The following is a 17,902-nucleotide window of genomic DNA, read 5'->3' as shown; positions in this document are numbered from 1 at the left end:
CTTGAGTCATCTTCGAAGAGCTTTTTTTTTTTTTCTGCTGTAAACTTTCATAAATCTTTGGGGTCAGCACTCAATCAAAGCTGCAGTGCCCGTCTATAGCCACTTATGTACTATTAGGGAAGTTGACAAAAGAAACAAAAAACCTGAACCTTTTCCAAAAACATCAAGAAAACAAAATTACCAGAAGGTAAAGCTTTCCTACTCTTCCTTCAGGTAACCTCGTCTCTGTGTAATGATATAATCTGATGTGGGCGGTTTATGGCCACCTTGACCCACGGATCATTTTTGTCATTGTTGAAAGGCCTGTGTGATGCCATATCTGAGGCTCTCAGCCTGGTTACCAGAGGGCTATACATCCTGCTCTCCCCAGGACAGAGTTTGGGAGCTGAAAGCAGGTCTCTGCAACAGCAGGCCTCCCAACTGGGACTGTTGTCACATTCCCTTAGAGCATGTGTCATGGGCCTGTCATTAGAGTTGCTCCTTATGAGACACATCTTGAAGGATGCCAAATTCATTAGTGTCTACAGTTGAACTTTTCAAACCTTTTCCTTACATTAAACAACACACACACACACACACACACACACACACACACACAGAACAAAGAGAGTCTGCATTTTGCTTGATGTCAATCATAACTTGAGATTAAAGTTGCTGTTTTAAGCATTTGAAAGTTATACCCACCAAACTCATGCTTTCTCTGCCTAAGCTCTGAACTTCAAAAGGAATACTTCATTGGAAAACACACGCACACACACCACACCAAAACCACACGCACGCACACATACACGCACACACACACACCTCAAAAAGATGCTATAAGTACCTGAATGCATTTTCTCCCATTTCTATAAATGTAGTCTTTTTGTCAGACTATCTGCGAAGCCGTTAAGATTTTACAAAGCTATGGGGAACACAAACTGCCCTCCATGATACCCAAACTGTGTTGACATACCTAGAAAAGTGTGCCAGTTGATGTGATTATAAGCACTCTACTGAATCCTGCTGCCAGGTTGTTTTAGGCTGAAACACAACCTGTTTTGCAACAATTACTTACCCTGAAATCTCTGGAAAATAATTTCCTTTTTAAGCCTATATTTAGCATCTTGCTATAAATGAAACTTATCAATATAATATACTGAATTCCCACTGTGCATATAATACTATACTATTCAAGCTTTACTATTAAAATGTTCTTAATTTAGATGTCATTAACTCAGATTTAGTGATAATTTGGACATACAAGGTGATTCTTTCAAAAATAACATTTACTATTTTTAATGATTATAAAAGCAATTCACGTTCACAGTGTTGCTCAGAGATACATATAAGTATAACGGATAAAAATTATCGTCACCTAAATCTGACTAGAAAAAATAATTTGTTTATCTTTTGGTATATTTCCTTTCAGTCATTTTCAATTTTAGTCTTTCCACCTAAAATTGGGGTTATATCGATCATACTAATTTTATTCCTGTTGTTTTCACAATATGAACAAGTAATGATTTTTAAAAATGTGGCCCAAGGATGCACGTTATTTCATTTTACTGATGTCACATAATCCAACTACTTCCCTAAGGCTAGATATTTATGGCACTTCTCCGTTTTTACTTTCATTTATAACACTGAAATGAGAACTCTTTTTTTTTTTTAATTTAGAGAGCGTACACGTGTGTGGGGGTGGGGGGGGCAGAGGAAGAGGGAGGAACAGAATCTGAAGCAGGCTCTGCACTGTCCAGCGTGGAGCCCTACACGGAGCTGGATTCTACAACCCTGGGATCATGACCTGAGCCAAAATCAGAGTCGGACTCTCAATGGACTGAGTCACCTAGCACCCCTGAAATGAGAATTCTTAAATGTGAATGTTTGTGAGCATTTCTGATTTTCTTCTGAGAGAAGACAACTGTGTTAAGTCAACTGTGTTAAGTCTTCACATCTATCAACAAATTGCTCTGCGAATTTGCAACAGGACAAGGGCACTCGGACTCGGCATTCTCTCAAACACACTACTATTTAATCTTAAATTTGCAAACACGAAGAGGGAGATGCGTTATGTCACTGTTTCATTTAATATAAATATAAATATAAATATTTTATTTATTTGAAGATAAATATTTACCCTGATATTTATGGTCATTTGTCTTCTTTTATGATTGGTCAGTTCATGTGCCTTCGTCATCAACTGGTGATTTTTTTAATTAAGTTGCACCGGTTCTACAAAATTTCTCTATTTTAATTCTTTTTTAAAAAGGATTGGGGTGCCTGGATAGCTAAGTTGGCTGAGGGTCTGACTCTTGATTTTGGCTCAGGGTCATGGTCCCAGGGTTGTGGGATCGAGCCCCACAGACGGCTTGGCAGACTGAGGGGGAGCCTGCTTAAGATTCTTTCCCTCTGCCCCTCTCCCCCATTCGTGCATGCACTCTCTCTCTTTCAAATTAAAAAAAAAAAGATTTGTAAATTTATAAACTTTCCCCAGATGATTATTTTACTTAATTTTTTTTTCTGGTACCAAATTTAATATTTTAGACAGCTAAATATTCCATAACTTCCCTTAATTTTTTATAGCAAAGGTCTTGTCCATCCTAAAAGATTAATCTGTGACTTTGTGTTTTGTTGATTTTTATTCTTACTATCTGGTTCATCTAGAATTATTTTGGAAAGTAAGCTTCAACCTGAATTTTCTGTCTTTCACATACAGGTGGTTTTGCCGGTATCCCTGATCACGTGATCCATTTTTTTCCCAGCATTTTTAGGGTATGATGAGTATGTTGATGTATTAGAGTCAGTGCTACTGAATTTCTCTGTCATTTCTTTTGTTGGTACCTCACTGATTTAAGTAGTAAAACTTGGGAGCTGTGTTTTATATCATCTAGGATGGCAAGTACCCTAATTAGTACTCTTTCTGTACAAAGGGAACTTCAAGTTGAAGTTGAGAACATTGCCCATTCAAAAATTTTCCACTGAGATTTTGATTGGTATTTGAATAGAAAACTTAGATATATTTGGGGAAATTTAACATCTTTATAATACTTGCTCTTTCCACCTAGGAATATGGATGAACTCTAAATTTACTAAAATCTTCATTTATTTTCTCTCTCAGGGAGCACTTAATGTTTTCTTCAAATAGTTTACCTAACCATTACTACTGACTTTTAGTACAGCTGTGGATTTAAAACATTTTTTATTATACTATCCTTAAACTATTAGAGGTTTTCATGTTTATATTCATGTCATGTGCAAATGATAAATTTTTCATCTTTGTTTCTAATTAGCATATCCGTATTTCAGTTCCGTGTGTTATTCTCTGACCAGGGTTTCTAGAACCTCATTTAATGAATGAAGATAATTTGCAATCTTGCTTATTTCTCATCCAATGATTGCTTTAAAACACCTATCTTTGGGGCGCCTGGGTGGCTCAGTCAGTTGAGCGTCCAACTTCGGCTCAGGTCATGATCTCACGGTCTCATGATCTCATGATCTCACGGTCGAGCCCCGAGTCGGGCTCTGTGCTGACAGCTCAGGGCGTGGAGCCTGCTTCCGATCCTGTGTCTTCCTCTCTCTCTGCCCCTCCCCCACTCTCACTTTGTCTCACTCTGTCTCTCAAAAATAAATAAATGTAAAAAAAAAGTTTTTTTAAACACCTGTCTTTTATTAAGTTTTAAAAGTTCCTTTGCATTCCTGGTTTTCTAAGAGTTTTTTCCCCCTTAGGAATTAGGGTTTAATTTTATTGTGTGTCTTTCAAGATCATTTTTTTTTCTCATTTATCTACAAAGGTGATGTATTATATATTAACAGATTTTCTAAAACAAAAACATCTTTTTATTCTTGGCACAAACCATAATTGGTTGTAGAGGATTATTCTTTTAAAGTATTCTACCTTTGAATTATGTCAGGGGCCAGAAGTCAAAACACCATTCTAACCAGAGATCCCCCAAAATATGTAATTGATTTTGAGCAAAATTTTAAAAAGTAAATGGTGCAACTTGCTGTTTTAAAGTTTAGAGAAAACATTGGATTTGCCCTGTTGTGACATTATTTTTCATTTAACATACTTTATTCAACTAAGTAGTGTAAGTATGCCTTAGTTAATATTTACAAATATAGTTTACATTTGGGAAATTCTCCAATTTTAGGAAAGACTGTTTTGAATTAGCGAGGTTTTGGTGCATTACCAGGAATAAAAAACAAAATCTTCAAAGATGGGTTATCATTTTTCAGTGCCGACTGACCAGATACGTTAAAGTTTCTAGCCACCTTGCTGCCTGGTTTTTGCAATCAAGTCTCGATAACCTTGCCAATCTTAATTTCTTTAGTTAACACCATGAAGCCTGTTTCAAGTCGTAGAATCAAATTGAGATGGCGGGATTAAAATATTAAAGATCATCACTGCCAAGAAGTCTGTCCATGGCTGACCTTCAGAAAATCAGCGACTTTTTGCTTCTTCCCATAAACACAATTTATACACTTCTACAGCATTCTCTTGTCATTTTCACCAGTTACCCCTCGGATTTGTGCCTTCCTACTGCTGCCGAAAGTCCTCAGGGCAGGGGACCTTCTGTGGGTGCAGTGCCCCTCTTTAATAAGCTCAGATGTACCCATTATATATAGCATTAGGGATGCATGAGACTGAGTTCTGACTGCTAACTCATCACACACGTTCCAGCCAGTCTGGCCACATTGCAGTGCGGTAGGCTTGGAGCCATCAGCTGAATCACCCATCACAACTGTGCCCTGGTCATGTTAAGTGTGGTGTAAATGCCTTGAATTCGTTCATTCAATTTAATTTTTAAAAAATCATGTGCACGGGACCATACTACAGCATAAAGAAACACAGTCTGTTTATACAAGACCCCTTTCTCCTTCCTAGGTCAATTAAAAATTTAATTTCCACTAATCGGGTATCAATATCTAAGTAATCTCAATATTTTTATAACTACTTAAAAATTGCCCATCATGCTTTTTCTACTTAAAAAAATTTTTTTTTAATGTTTATTTATTTTTGATAGAGAGAGAGAGAGGGAGAGACAGAGCATGAGCGGGGGAGGGACAGAGAGAGGGGGAGACACAGAATCTAAAGCAGGCTCCAGGTTCCGAGCTGCCAACACAGAGCCCGGTGCGGGGCTTGAATTCACAAACCTCGAGATCATGACCTGAGCCGAAGTCGGACGCTCAACCGACTGAGCCACTCAGGTGCCCCATGCTTTTTCTACTTTTAAAGTGATACATTTTTCTCACCTAAAACCCCATAAAAATCATAAATTAAATAAGAGTAGGAAGATGCAGTAAAGCAGAGAAATCTTTACGAGATTAATCATACTCACATTAAACTTGACTATGTTCAGACTATAAAATATCTTTGTAAGATTTTAGAGGGTAAAAATACTCTATTGATACTTTGACCTATCTCAGAGTCTAGCAAATTAGATGGAAATTAATCTTTTTAATTTCTTCATTTCCTTTTTCATAGTTTGAAATACAGCAAATATATTCTTCATTTTTTTTTAAGATTTACACTAAATAAATTCCTTTGTTATTACAGGTACAGGGAAATGAAGAAAAGTGGGGATTAATCAATGATCTTTGAAATTTTTAGAAGTTCCATCTGGGGCAAAAAAAAATATATGAATGACAAAAACCCCCTCTCCAATGCTGGTATGCTTCTATATTTTGACTTCAATGTAGAAACTATGTTAACCAGAATTTCTAGATGGTAAGTCCACACATTTCCTCAGGCCGGGGGTGGGGGAGGGTGTTGGGGGATTCCAGATTGCCCAAACAAACACAGCCTGCATGCTTCCTCTATGGTTTGAGCAGATCAGGTCAATGCCCGTTGGCTGCCCAGGTACAGGGGCTCGCATCACCGGTGTGCCATCGTTCAGGCAGCACGGAGACCCGGCCTCATGACTACACATTCATGTCTTTGGAGAGGTGAAGGAAAGGAGAGGGACCGAGAGAATGGTGACTCTGGGCTTTCAGACTGGAAAGAAAGCTCCAACTATTTTCTATATTGTGATAATAGCCAGGAGTAAGGGTTAAAGGTGGCTGCTAATTCCAACTCTCACCCAAAACACTGTTTCTAGCATGAACCAAACTCCCACACACTGCATCAAAATCCTCACAAAAGGAAACTTGTAAAAGATGATTACCAAGCACATACATGAAGACAATGTATTCTTTGTGATCAATTAAAGTACAAGAATAGTCTGTAGCGGGGTGTCTTACAAAGGCCCTTTCTTCTCAGTACTTTAGAAAAGGCAGATCTATCAAACTTAGGATAATGCATTGCCATGCTGATTTAATTGTCAATTACATATTACTTAAGTGTACTTTAATGATCTATATAAAGCCTTATATATATATTTTTTTACCGCTAATAGCTATTAATGGTTGTTAAAGAAAATGAAACCACTTTACTGAAATGTAATGTGGGGGTCTATTAAGAATAAGTTTTCAAAATGATAAAACACTATCACAAGAGTGTGAACCCCTGTACGTTTTAATATTCCTGAGTAGGTCAATCTTCACTCCGTTGGAAGAACATTTCCTTCAAATTGCACACAATTACAGTTTAAACAGCTTCATATGTATTACATAGAGAATAAATTTTACCTAATTCCCAGTCAAATCCTTCTTCAGAAGATGGGGAAGGAGTTGGGGCAACATATTATATTACATCTCTTTCCTAAATTTCCCGAGGTTTGTAGTGTCGGTCGTTAGAATAAACGGGTGAACACACTCACACACGTTTTCCTTCATCTCTGCGTTGGTTCCTGTTTGCTTCCAAAATCATTCCAAGAATGAATGAGATCACACGGGAGAAGTGTTCTGTGCTCTTCGTGAGGGCAAACACTTGATCAATTCTAGGTACAGATGAGCCCCACTTAACACAAAATTTAACAGAAATATTTCTTAAAAGGAGGGTCGTTCACATTCACGTATTAAAATACTATTTTAAATATACTAGAGGGTCTTACTGATTAAGCAAACTTTGTGGTGAACCCCTTTAAGAGAGAAGAATTGTTTTGTAAGCGAATCACTCCCTAGTGTATCTGTAAGCCTGACTTGTCTGAACGAAGTGCCTTTAAAGGGGGACACGCTGTCCTGCTCTTAAGAATTACTGAACATACACTACTGAAAAACATGCTGAAAACGTACCTTTCCTTATCCTTCAGGACACCCACTAGACAAGGAGCTATTAGGAATATGAAATTAAATATAATTAGAGTCAGAATAAAACAGCATCAGGCTTATGTCCACATAACGTAAGTAATTTAGAGACTTTACAATTATCCCTTTAACGTACAAGTGTGAGACAGTTAAATAAGCCATATTAGTCAAAGCGAAATACCTCTTTCAGATTCTTAGTTTATTTTATTTGGCCGCCTACATTGATCACATTAAGCAGCTATCAAAACTTTATTTCATTTTACATTGATGGCCAGATGTCAAGTGTGCTGGAAAGAAGATGGGTTTTAAAGTGAGACAGAACTTAGAATACAATTCTGACTCAATAACCTGTGGTTCCTTGAGCAAGCTTCTTATCTGAGCTGATTCCCCCATCGGTAAAGCAGGGATGATGCATACCTTCCCTGCACTTTGCAAAGATAAAATAATTGAATAGGTGTCAAGGACCTGTCGGGTAATTGGCTCTTCAAAAGTGTTATTGTTCCTTATCGTGATCTTCCCAACTCTGAGGTCTTAAAGAAAATCAGCAAACTCACATAGATGAGGCCTCCAGACAGAGCACAGTAACTGAACTCAGAAGCTACATGCAAATTGAGAGCCTGGTTTTGAAATCATTGAGGGCACGATGCAAACCCTGCATTCAAAAATATGGATCTTCAAGAGTACCTAGCAGGGCACTGGGTCTTTATAGACAATAAAAATTGCAGACTGAATTTCCTTGTGCGGTGGAAGGACCATGCTATATAGGCCAACCAAGTAAGCTGTTGGGTTAGGGAGGATGTGTCAACTCAGGTACAGGCTACTCACGAAGACCATGCCCCAAACACCCTTAGTTAATTTCACCGTGTGTATATAACGCTACGTGGGAAGGTGTGGTGGTATTTCAGTAAAAGTGTTAAAAGTACAACATTCAAATGGATCACTCATTTTATTTAATATTTTCATCATGTACAAGCCCGTGTGTCTGCATTTACCTTCTGAAAAGCTGGAGAAAACTAGTTCCTCCATGAACCTGCTGGGCTAAGAAGCAGCCGTCAGGTCGGTGAAGGGTTAATAACCCCATTCATACAGCACAACTGCTGGGGCCAGGGACATGTCTTCAGCATATAATCCTGACAAGGTACTTTTTGACAATTTAATTGCATCAATACAGAAGCAGCATATTCCCATAAAATTTTCAACAAGAAAAAAGTTAGCGAAAGCTCTAGGAAGCCCTAAGAAGTGAAAGTAACTTCAAAAACAAAATCATTTTAGAAATGGAAGATTTGGGGTAGTCATGAACAAGAATGGGAAAACTGGAAAGTGCTTGATACGTTAATTAGCTTGAAAATAGCTGCAGGGAAAATGTAATACCCCAGTTGCCTGAATGAATATGCCTCAGGTCATAAAATGAATCTAGTCTGCAGACGGAACCAACTTCTTTCCTTTAGATCAAAGCTGCGAGTACAAGGTAATAAGAAGGTGTTAGATATACTTTCTTAACATCCTCTGATGCAATGAGGCCCTCTTTCCTGGATCTCACTGCTACTTGCTCTGGCCGCCCCTCCTTTCTCTTAGGGTTCTGGTCTGGGGCGGTGGGGGGGGGGTAGGCTCTATCCTGACATTTCTTCAAGTGACCCAGATGTTGCTAGATTAACCTCAAGTCTGCTCCCAGTAAAGCCAGGGTCCTAAATTTCTGTAGCACGTAATGATTCATTTTGCAAGTTAGTTTGGAAGCTGGTTTTCTTTTCTTTTTAAATGTTTATTTTATTTATTTTGAGAGAGACAGAGAGGGGAGAGAGAGAGAGAGTGCACAAGCAGGGGAGGGCAGAGAAAGAGAGGGGGGGGGGAGAGAGAGAGAGAGAGAGAGAGAGAAAGAATCCAAAGCAAGCTCCGTGCTGTCAGTGCAGAGCCCAAGGTGGAGCTCGATCCCCCACGAACTGGGAGATCGTGACCTGAGTCGAGATCAAGAGTTGGACGCTTAACGGACTGAGCCACCCAGGCGCCCCTGGGAAGTTGGTTTTCTTTAGTCACTTGAGAAACAGAACATTAGGGGCATGCATCTGGAGGGTTCTGGGCCATCCGAAGACCTCCTACCCCTCTACCTATGATTTCTGTGTGATCCAGGTGCCCCCAAATTTGGAGGGTCAGGGTACCAGGAAGTAGAGGAGGTAGTCTATAAGGCAGTTAGGAGCAGAGGCTTAGAAACGTGACAGGCCAAGGTTTAAATCCTCAGTAACTGCATGGCTGCTCGTTAGTCTCAGCTCTCTTATTCCTAAAATGAGAATAAGATAATTTTACCTGCTTAATAGAGTAGAGAGGATTAAATGAGGAAATGCACGAAAAGGTCTTGGCACAATGCCTACCACGTAGAAAGTGCACAAAAACATTAGCTATTCATATTATATCTATAATATCCCGGCAGGAAAAGGTGAGGGCAAAACGTAATAAAATCAGTGAGGCCCTAGAAAGGGGACTAGCCATGACCAGCACTGTTCAAAATGCGTCCTTCTTCTAAGAGTCTCAGTGAAAATAATGCACTGTGGACAACACACTACTATGTCTATATTTTTGTTAGTTATAAAGCAGGTATAGAGACTCAGTCTTTTAAAAATATAGATGTCAACCTGTAAGGTATTTATTAACTTGTGCAAATTACTGTGGGTGCAGATTCTGTAACCCTAGATATATCAGGCTATATGCATCCTTTTTCCAGCTATTACTTTTTAGTGCTCTCAAAATGCAGGAATGGGGTATTGCTAAGTGAGTGGTAAAAAGCCAATAAATGCTTTGACAGTTTAGCGGGCTCATTTCCCATTCAGCCTTTTGACAAATCACATCGTTCTAACATTTGCATGGACTAAAGAGAAAAAGATCTTTGATTACAGGTATTTTATAGAAGTCTATATAATAAAGTGGAATCCAAATGAGAGCAAAGGACTGAAATAAGTGGGAAACATTCATTCATTTAACAATGAATGCTCATTTATTGAGCAGCTAATATATACCAGCTCTGGGAATTCAGTTGATATGTCATGATGGCATGAGGCCCCCATGTGCCACGAACCCATAGCCCTCGTGTGCTAGCAGTTCAGGATTTTGTGAAAATGTTTGTTATAAAAACCTATGTGTAGATATGCACAAATTAATATGTGATCCCAGGGCAGGTAGTGAATAGTGAAATTAAAGTGATTTAAAAAGTAAAGGAAGGGCACCTGGGAAGCTCAGTCGGTTAAGCGTTCTACTTTGGCTCCGGTTATAATCCAAGGTTCGTGAGTTGGAGCCCTGCATTGGGCTCTCTGCCGTCAGTGTAAAGCCTGCTTTGGGTCCTCTGTCTCCCTCTCTCTCTGCCCCTACCGTGCTTGTGCATTTTCTCTCTCTTTCAAAAATAATAAACAACAATTAAAAAAAAGGAAAGGAGGGCAAAGGTGATGAGAGGGGGTAGGGTGAGTTAAGGGATATTTTATAGATGCTGAGAAAGACGGCCTTTCTGCTCTTTGCCACATCTATCGTGAGAGGGAAGACCATTCTCAGCAAACTGTCGACGTTCCAGAAAATGTCGATATCACTCTGAAGGGATGCACCGTTATTGCGAAGGGCCCCAGAGGAATCCTGTGGAGGTACTTCAATCACACGAATGGAGAATTCAGTCTCCTTGGAAAGAAGGGGCTCTGAGTTGACAAGTAGTGGAGAAACAGAAGGAACCGGCTATTGTTTGTTTGTAGTCATATATAGAACATGGTCAAGGGCGTCACACTGGGCTTCCATTACAAGATGAGGTCCATGTATGCTCACTTCCCCATCAACGTTGTTACTCAGGAGAGTGGTTCTCTTGTTGAAATCTGAAATTTCTTGGGTGAAAAACACATCCATAAGGTTCAGATAAGGCCAGGTGTTGCTTGTTTAAGCAAGCCCAGAAAGATGAATTAATTATTTTTTTTAATGTTTTTTATTTATTTTTGAGAGAGAGAGACAGAGCATGAGCAGGAGTGGGTGTTGCAGAGAGAATCCAAAGCAGGCTTCGGGCTCCAAGCTGTCAGCACAGAGCCTGATGTGGGGCTCGAACCCACGAACTGTGAGATCATGACCTGAGCTGAAGTCAGACACTTAACCCACTGAGCCACCCAGGCACCCCACAGATGAGTTAATTCTTAAAGGAAATGACATTGAACTTGTATCAAACTCAGCTGCTTGGATTCAGCAAGCCACCAAGTTAACACCAAGGCTATCAAAAAATTTGGGGGTGGTGTCTAGGTTTCTGAAAAAGGAACAGTTCAGCAAGCTGATGAATAAGATCTACGTTGTCCAGCTAAGGAAACAGCAAGATGCCAGATGACTTTTCAGACTTATTTGTCATGTCTTAAAGATAAAGTAAAAGCTGTATTGATTTGGGGGAAGAAAAAAAAAAAGGTCTTTCTGAGGGGGTGATATCAGACCAGACTTGAATAAGGTGTGTGTGTGTGTGTGTGTGTGTGTGTGTGTGAGGGAGAGAGAGAGAGAGAGAGAGAGAGAGAGAGAGAGAGAGAGAGGAGAGCATATGAGCCATCGGGAAAGTATTCCAGTCAAGGAAAGAGCAAGTGCAGGCTCTGAGGCAGGACCCAGTGGCGTTTTTGAGGACCAACAAGGCGGCCCACACAGCTGAGCAGATTTTCCGAGTACAGTGTGGTAAACGAGAGGGCTAGGCTGCAGAGAATGTGGGCTTTGGGCTTTGTAGGACACAGCAAAAACAGAGCCTCAGATATACCAGATATATATATATATATACCAGAGCCTCAGATCCAACAAGGCCTTTGAAGATAATATTCTCTATAAAACAAGATGGATACCATCTTGGGAGGGAGGAGAGAAAAAGACACAGCTTCTCTTATTTTATTATTATTATTATTTTTTAATGTTTTATTTTAGGTTTGAGACAGAGAGAGACAGAGCATGAGCGGGGGAGGGTTAGAGAGAGAGGGAGACACAGAATCCGAAGCAGGCTCCAGGCTCTGAGCTGTCAGCACAGAGCCCGACGCGGGGCTCGAACTCACAGACGGTGAGATCGTGACCTGAGCCGAAGTCGGAAGCTCAACCGACTGAGCCACCCAGGCGCCCAACACAGCTTCTTTTATTTATTTATTTATTTAAAAAAATTTTTTTTTTTCAACGTTTATTTATTTTTGGGACAGAGAGAGACAGAGCATGAACGGGGGAGGGGCAGAGAGAGAGGGAGACACAGAATCAGAAACAGGCTCCAGGCTCTGAGCCATCAGCCCAGAGCCCGACGCGGGGCTCGAACTCACGGGCCGCGAGATCGTGACCTGGCTGAAGTCGGACGCTCAACCGACTGCGCCACCCAGGCGCCCCCCAACACAGCTTCTTTTAAATAAACAGGCCCATCTGTAAAGATAGAACTCTATGATTTGGGAAGACAAACCCTAATGCTCAACAAAATAGAACACCAGCACAGCCATTGTAAAGGCTAGAAAATAAAACTGGACCAAGGCTTTTACATCATCCCATGTGTCTATTGTTGCCTGTGCGTTTGGTGTCATAGCCATGAAATCATAGCTAAGGCTGATGTCACAAAGTGTCCCCCACCCCATATTTTCTTCTAGAAGTTTTACCATTTAAGGTCCTACATTTATGTCTTTGATCCATTTTGAATTATTGACTTTTGTGTGTTGTGCAAGACATGGAAACCACAGAGTGAAAAAGCAACCTACAGAATGGGAGAAAATATTTGGAAATCATGTATCTGATAAAGAGCTAATTTCCAAAATACATTAACAACTCCTAAAGCTCAACAGCAAAACAAGACAAAACAAACAAACCAAAACCAAACAAACCAAATAAAACCAAAACAACAACAACAACAACAACAAATCAACTAACAACTAGATTTAAAAATGGGCCAACAACGTGAACAGGCATTTCTCCAAAGATGACATACAGATGGCCAAGAGGTGCAGAAAAAGATGCTCAATGACACCAATCATCTGAGAGATGCAAATCAAAACCACAATGCGATATCACCTCACACTTTTTAAGGTGGCTATTATTAAAAAAAAAAAGACAGGATGTAATGGTAAAGATGTGGAGAAACTGGAACCCTGTACACAACAGGTGAGAAGACAAAAAGGCACAGCTGCTATGGAAAATAGTAAGTGGTGTCCTCAAAAATGAAAAATAAAACTACCATAGGATACAGAAATCCCCCTTCTGTGTACATATTCCAAAAGAATTGAAATCAAGATGTTAAAAAGACATGTGCTCTCTCCTCACTTTCATAGCAGCAATATTCACAACAGCCAAGAAGTGGAAACAATGTAAGTGTCCACTGATAGATGAGGGAATAAAGAAAACGTGCACACACACACACATATGCATACACACACTCACGGTGGAATATTATTCACCCTTAAAGGAAGAATCCTTCAATATTCAGCAATATGGATGAACTTTGAGGACATTATGCTAAGTGAAATAAGCCAGTCACAGGAGGACAAACACTGCTTACATGAGTCCCACTTACATGAGGTCTCTAAAATAGTCAAACACATAGAAGAGAGTAGAATGGTATTTGCCAGGGACCTGGGGGGGGGGAGGAGGAAATGGCTAATTGCTAATTGAAGGGCATAAAGTTTAAGTTCTGCAAGATGAGTACTTCTAGAGCTCTGCTGTACTGTGCCTACAGTCCACAATACTGCATTGTACTCTTAAAAATCGGTCGAGTGTAATCTGTAATTGCTCCTCTGTTATTGTTCTCTGACATCTGAAGCTATTGCAATTTGTCTTTCTCTCTCTCCTTGCATTTTTCTCTTTTCTCTGTTTTTAGCAATTTATCACAGGAAAAAAAGTCAGATGTCTTTTAACTGAATTATGGGGCCTAGAGTCCTGGTTTGCCTAGTGTTACTTAACACTCACTACCTTCTTTATTATCTTGCACTTTGCCTCTACAAGCGCTATCAACATTCTCTCTAAAAACAATGCCCTTTAGCTTTCTTTTTTTCTTTTTTTCCCAATGTTTTATTTGTTTTTGAGATGGAGCATGTGAGTGGGGAAGGTGCAGGGCAGGGGTGTTGGGTGCGGAGCTAAGGCAGGCTCCATGCTGACAGCAAAGAGCCCGATGCGGAATTCGAACTCAGGAACCGCGAGATCACCACCTGAGCCAAAGTTGGACGTTCAACCAACTGAGACACCCAAGACCCTCTTTGGGTTTCTTAAAACCACCATGATAACCTATATATATATATTATATATATATATATATATATATATATATATATATATATATCTTTTTATCAAAAAGGGACTGGAGACATAGTTAGTAAAACATTTTGCAATTATAGAATTTTCCTCCTTCAGTGTATTACTGTTAAAAGTTCATTTCCTTCCACCCCCATTTCACAAGTTTTGCCAAACATGGCCCCCTGCTCTTACAAGCATCATAAAGTTTGACTTCCTCTTTAGCAGAAGCACTCTGCAAATTGTAAAGTTATAATCCAATGGGATTTTTATTATAATTGTCACTATCATTACTGATTCTTTAAGCAATTCCCACAATGCTCTGCCATTATGCCTTCTTGGATTTACAATTTGAAGTTTGCTGATCGGTGACTTTCTGGACCTCATCTTAATCTGGACAGTTGGAAGGCACGTACCTGGAGTCGAGAGCATAGAAATGATAACCACTCACTGTCTGCAAAATGAGGGTGTGCTGGAGGGACCCCAAATACACTCCATCTCAGTCTTTCTTCGCTCTCAAGCTTCCATGTTTCAATCACTTTTTCTCCCAGAAAATGCTGGCCAAACCTGGGGCCAGAGAGTGAACAGAAGAATCTCAAGAGAACTGACTGGACCTTGAAAGTTGGAATATAGTTTCCAGGGTTTTGGACTCAAGCAGCCTGGAATCTTAGAAATGGGCTAAGAGGTAGGCGCCAGCTGATTCCTGTGAAGGACCCCAAACTGTCTGGTTACCGACTTCTCAAAAGGCAAGAAATATGCTTACATAAGATACTCCTTGCTCATGAATATTTTTGTTAATTTCCCTCATACACATCAGTAACACTGATATCGTTTGGACACTGGTATTTACAGCTGTCCCCTTCTGTTTTCGTAACTTGTTCTCCTTTGTCCATATTCAGTTTCCAGGCTCAGGGTAATAGCCCACAACATAATCAGTAGCTGTTGAGTCTGGCCAATTTCTTCCTGCCCCCTGCTTCCTAGACAATTGGTAGATACGGTTCTGGTACCCCATTCATAAGCTATGATGATATTCCAAATTGTTTTTATTGCAATCTTGGCATGTATGGCACAATTTTGAGTTCTAATTTGGTCAATTACTCTGGACGCTGGTCAACCTGTAGTTGCCATTCCCCTATGCCTTTATGTCTTGAAAATACACAAACCACATCAGAGACCTATGTGCCAGAAGGAATGCTTCTGGGCTTGCCTTCTTAATTTGCAACCAATCAAGGTCATCAACGAAGACTGAAACCAAAAATCTTGAGCTTTTTAAAAAAAGAAGCAAATCATGTCTGATTAACATTTAATTGTCCCCACTGCCCTCCCCCCAACCCCAGCCCTGACACTTAAATGATCAGAACTGCAAGAAGGCAGTGAAATGGTTAAGCTATCACAGAGATGGGTTTTGCCAAGCATTAGGCTAAAATTAGCCATTCAGTTTCTGAATAACTGAACAATGGTACAAAACCAGTGTCTTGGTAAGTCTGGCAATGTTTGGAGAGCAGTTGTTTTATTTTGATGTTTGAATCATGTAATTTCAATATGAGTCAAGCATGAAGATTTCACAGAAACATTTTTGTAAATCTATGATCACCTTCAGAAAAGAATCACCTGATGTCCTACCTTTCTCTGAAAGAAAAAAAAAACCACCTTATACTTTGCTTAGTACATTCACTTCCATGTAATAGCAAAATAGCTGCTAACATTTCTTGAGCATTCACTGCACCATGCACTGATTTTAACTCTCTGTGGGTAAGACATTTATTCCTCACAATAATCCTAGGAGATGGGGAGGACCGCTGACATTCCCATTTTAGGGAGGAAGAATCTGAGCCCTGACAAGTCAGACTTCGTGTTCACGGCCACACAGCTATGAGACGGTGGAGGCAGAATTTGAGCTGAATCCAATTCCAGGGCACACAGCAGTGAACTGCCAAGGAGACAATGATGAACCTGAATAAGCCCAGTGAAGACAATGTACAGAATTCTTCCATTTCCCTTTTAAAAACTTGCAAAGTTTCCCCTCCTAATTTTGGAAGGGGATGACATTCAGAAAAATGCTTTCTTTCCATTTCTGTGCTTCAGAGTATCTAAATCGACTGACTCCTAATCTTTAAAATTTTTACATTTCACACCAGGAAAGACAGAGAAGGGAACATTTTATTCCCAAGTGACATTCTGGGTTTAACTATCCTTTGCAACAGTTTTGTTTTGAAAGATCTCCGTGGCTGCATATGAACCAGCCAGATGTCAACGATGAGTCTACCATGTACAATATTCCCCAGAGACTAAAAATACTCCTTGCTGATATAGTATCTGGAAATACCACACAAACGCTTCGGACCTGATGCATCACTAAGTGTCTGTACAAACGCCTCTGAAACAACAGATGTTCTGGGCTCCTGCTGTTCCCTTAGAATAACAAAATGACTTGTGGGGGAGCTGAAGTTCCCCCTCACTTTTCCACAACAGTTTCAGGAAGAACCAATGAGTTTTCATCCTCATTTCAACTTCCGAGAGGAGCGTTAGACACTGTGCGGGTCCCGGGATCCACCTGTGGCTACCGGCAGGTTTCTGCAGGTGTTTGCCCGTGGGAAGCTGTCAAGAGTTGGTCCAAATCAGGGCAATGCTCCTGACAGAAGAAAATTAAGCAGTGGGAACTTTTTAGGTGCCAGAACGTCTTTCCGGGACACAGATATGTAGGTGGAATCTGCACTCAAAAATAACTCAGGGACAGGAACGGCAGAAAAGGCTACGGCTGAGCAGTGCAGGTGGGAGAAGAGTCACCTGGGAAATGCGCGGTGAATGACGAGGACTGACATACATGATGGGGCCCAGAGAGGGACCCAGGGTTGCAAATGAGCAGTATTTTGATTTCCCTCAAGGGAAGATAGGGGAAACTTCTAAAATTCAGACCCTAAAAGGCGAGGGAAAATGACATTCTGCATAAATAGACATGCAACTATGGTTTGCATTGCAAGGTTAGCCGTAATGCCAACGGTCATCAGGACCTTGTACCCACAAGTGTTCTGCAATCTCCAGAGCCCTGTTAGGTGCTTGTGTCATTTGATCAATTAGGAACCTGGGACGAGAAAGTGGAACCAGGTCCTGAACCCAGAAAAGGGAACAGAAATAAAAGGGAACAAAGACAAAGGTGATTTCAAGTTCTACTCCCTGAAACTGACGACATGAGAAAAGATCAGGAAAATAGCTGAAAGTAAGAAGAATCATCAGCCTGACTTGAGACAAGACACGTTCATTTCACAAAGATAAATGCAGCTACAAACTGTGTCTGAGGCACAGGCTTGTGACGCTCGGAAGAAGTGCTAGATCTCAGTCAGAAGACACACGTTCTAGACTTGGCTCAGTAAATTACCAACTGTGTCACCTTGGGCGTGTCATTTACCATACCCAGCCCACTCTTCTTCATCTGCAAAACAACAGTAGAAAGATCTGCCTTCCGTTGTCTATGCAAACGCATTTATGGTATTGCTTGCTATTTAGGAAGCAT

General features: G+C 40.3%; 1 pseudogene; it reads left to right on the top strand.

Annotated features, from left to right (window-relative positions):
- Positions 1 to 11,457, top strand: part of LOC124501281 (60S ribosomal protein L9-like) — a 34,811-nt pseudogene extending 23,354 nt beyond the window's left edge.
- Positions 11,458 to 17,902: the final 6,445 nt, after the last annotated feature.

This window comes from Lynx rufus, unplaced genomic scaffold, assembly GCF_022079265.1.
Source record: "Lynx rufus isolate CCGP_SWC_20201006 ecotype Redwood Valley unplaced genomic scaffold, mLynRuf1.p SCAF_7, whole genome shotgun sequence".
NCBI classification, from domain to species: domain Eukaryota; kingdom Metazoa; phylum Chordata; class Mammalia; order Carnivora; family Felidae; genus Lynx; species Lynx rufus.
This window is presented reverse-complemented; position numbering and strand designations above follow the sequence as displayed.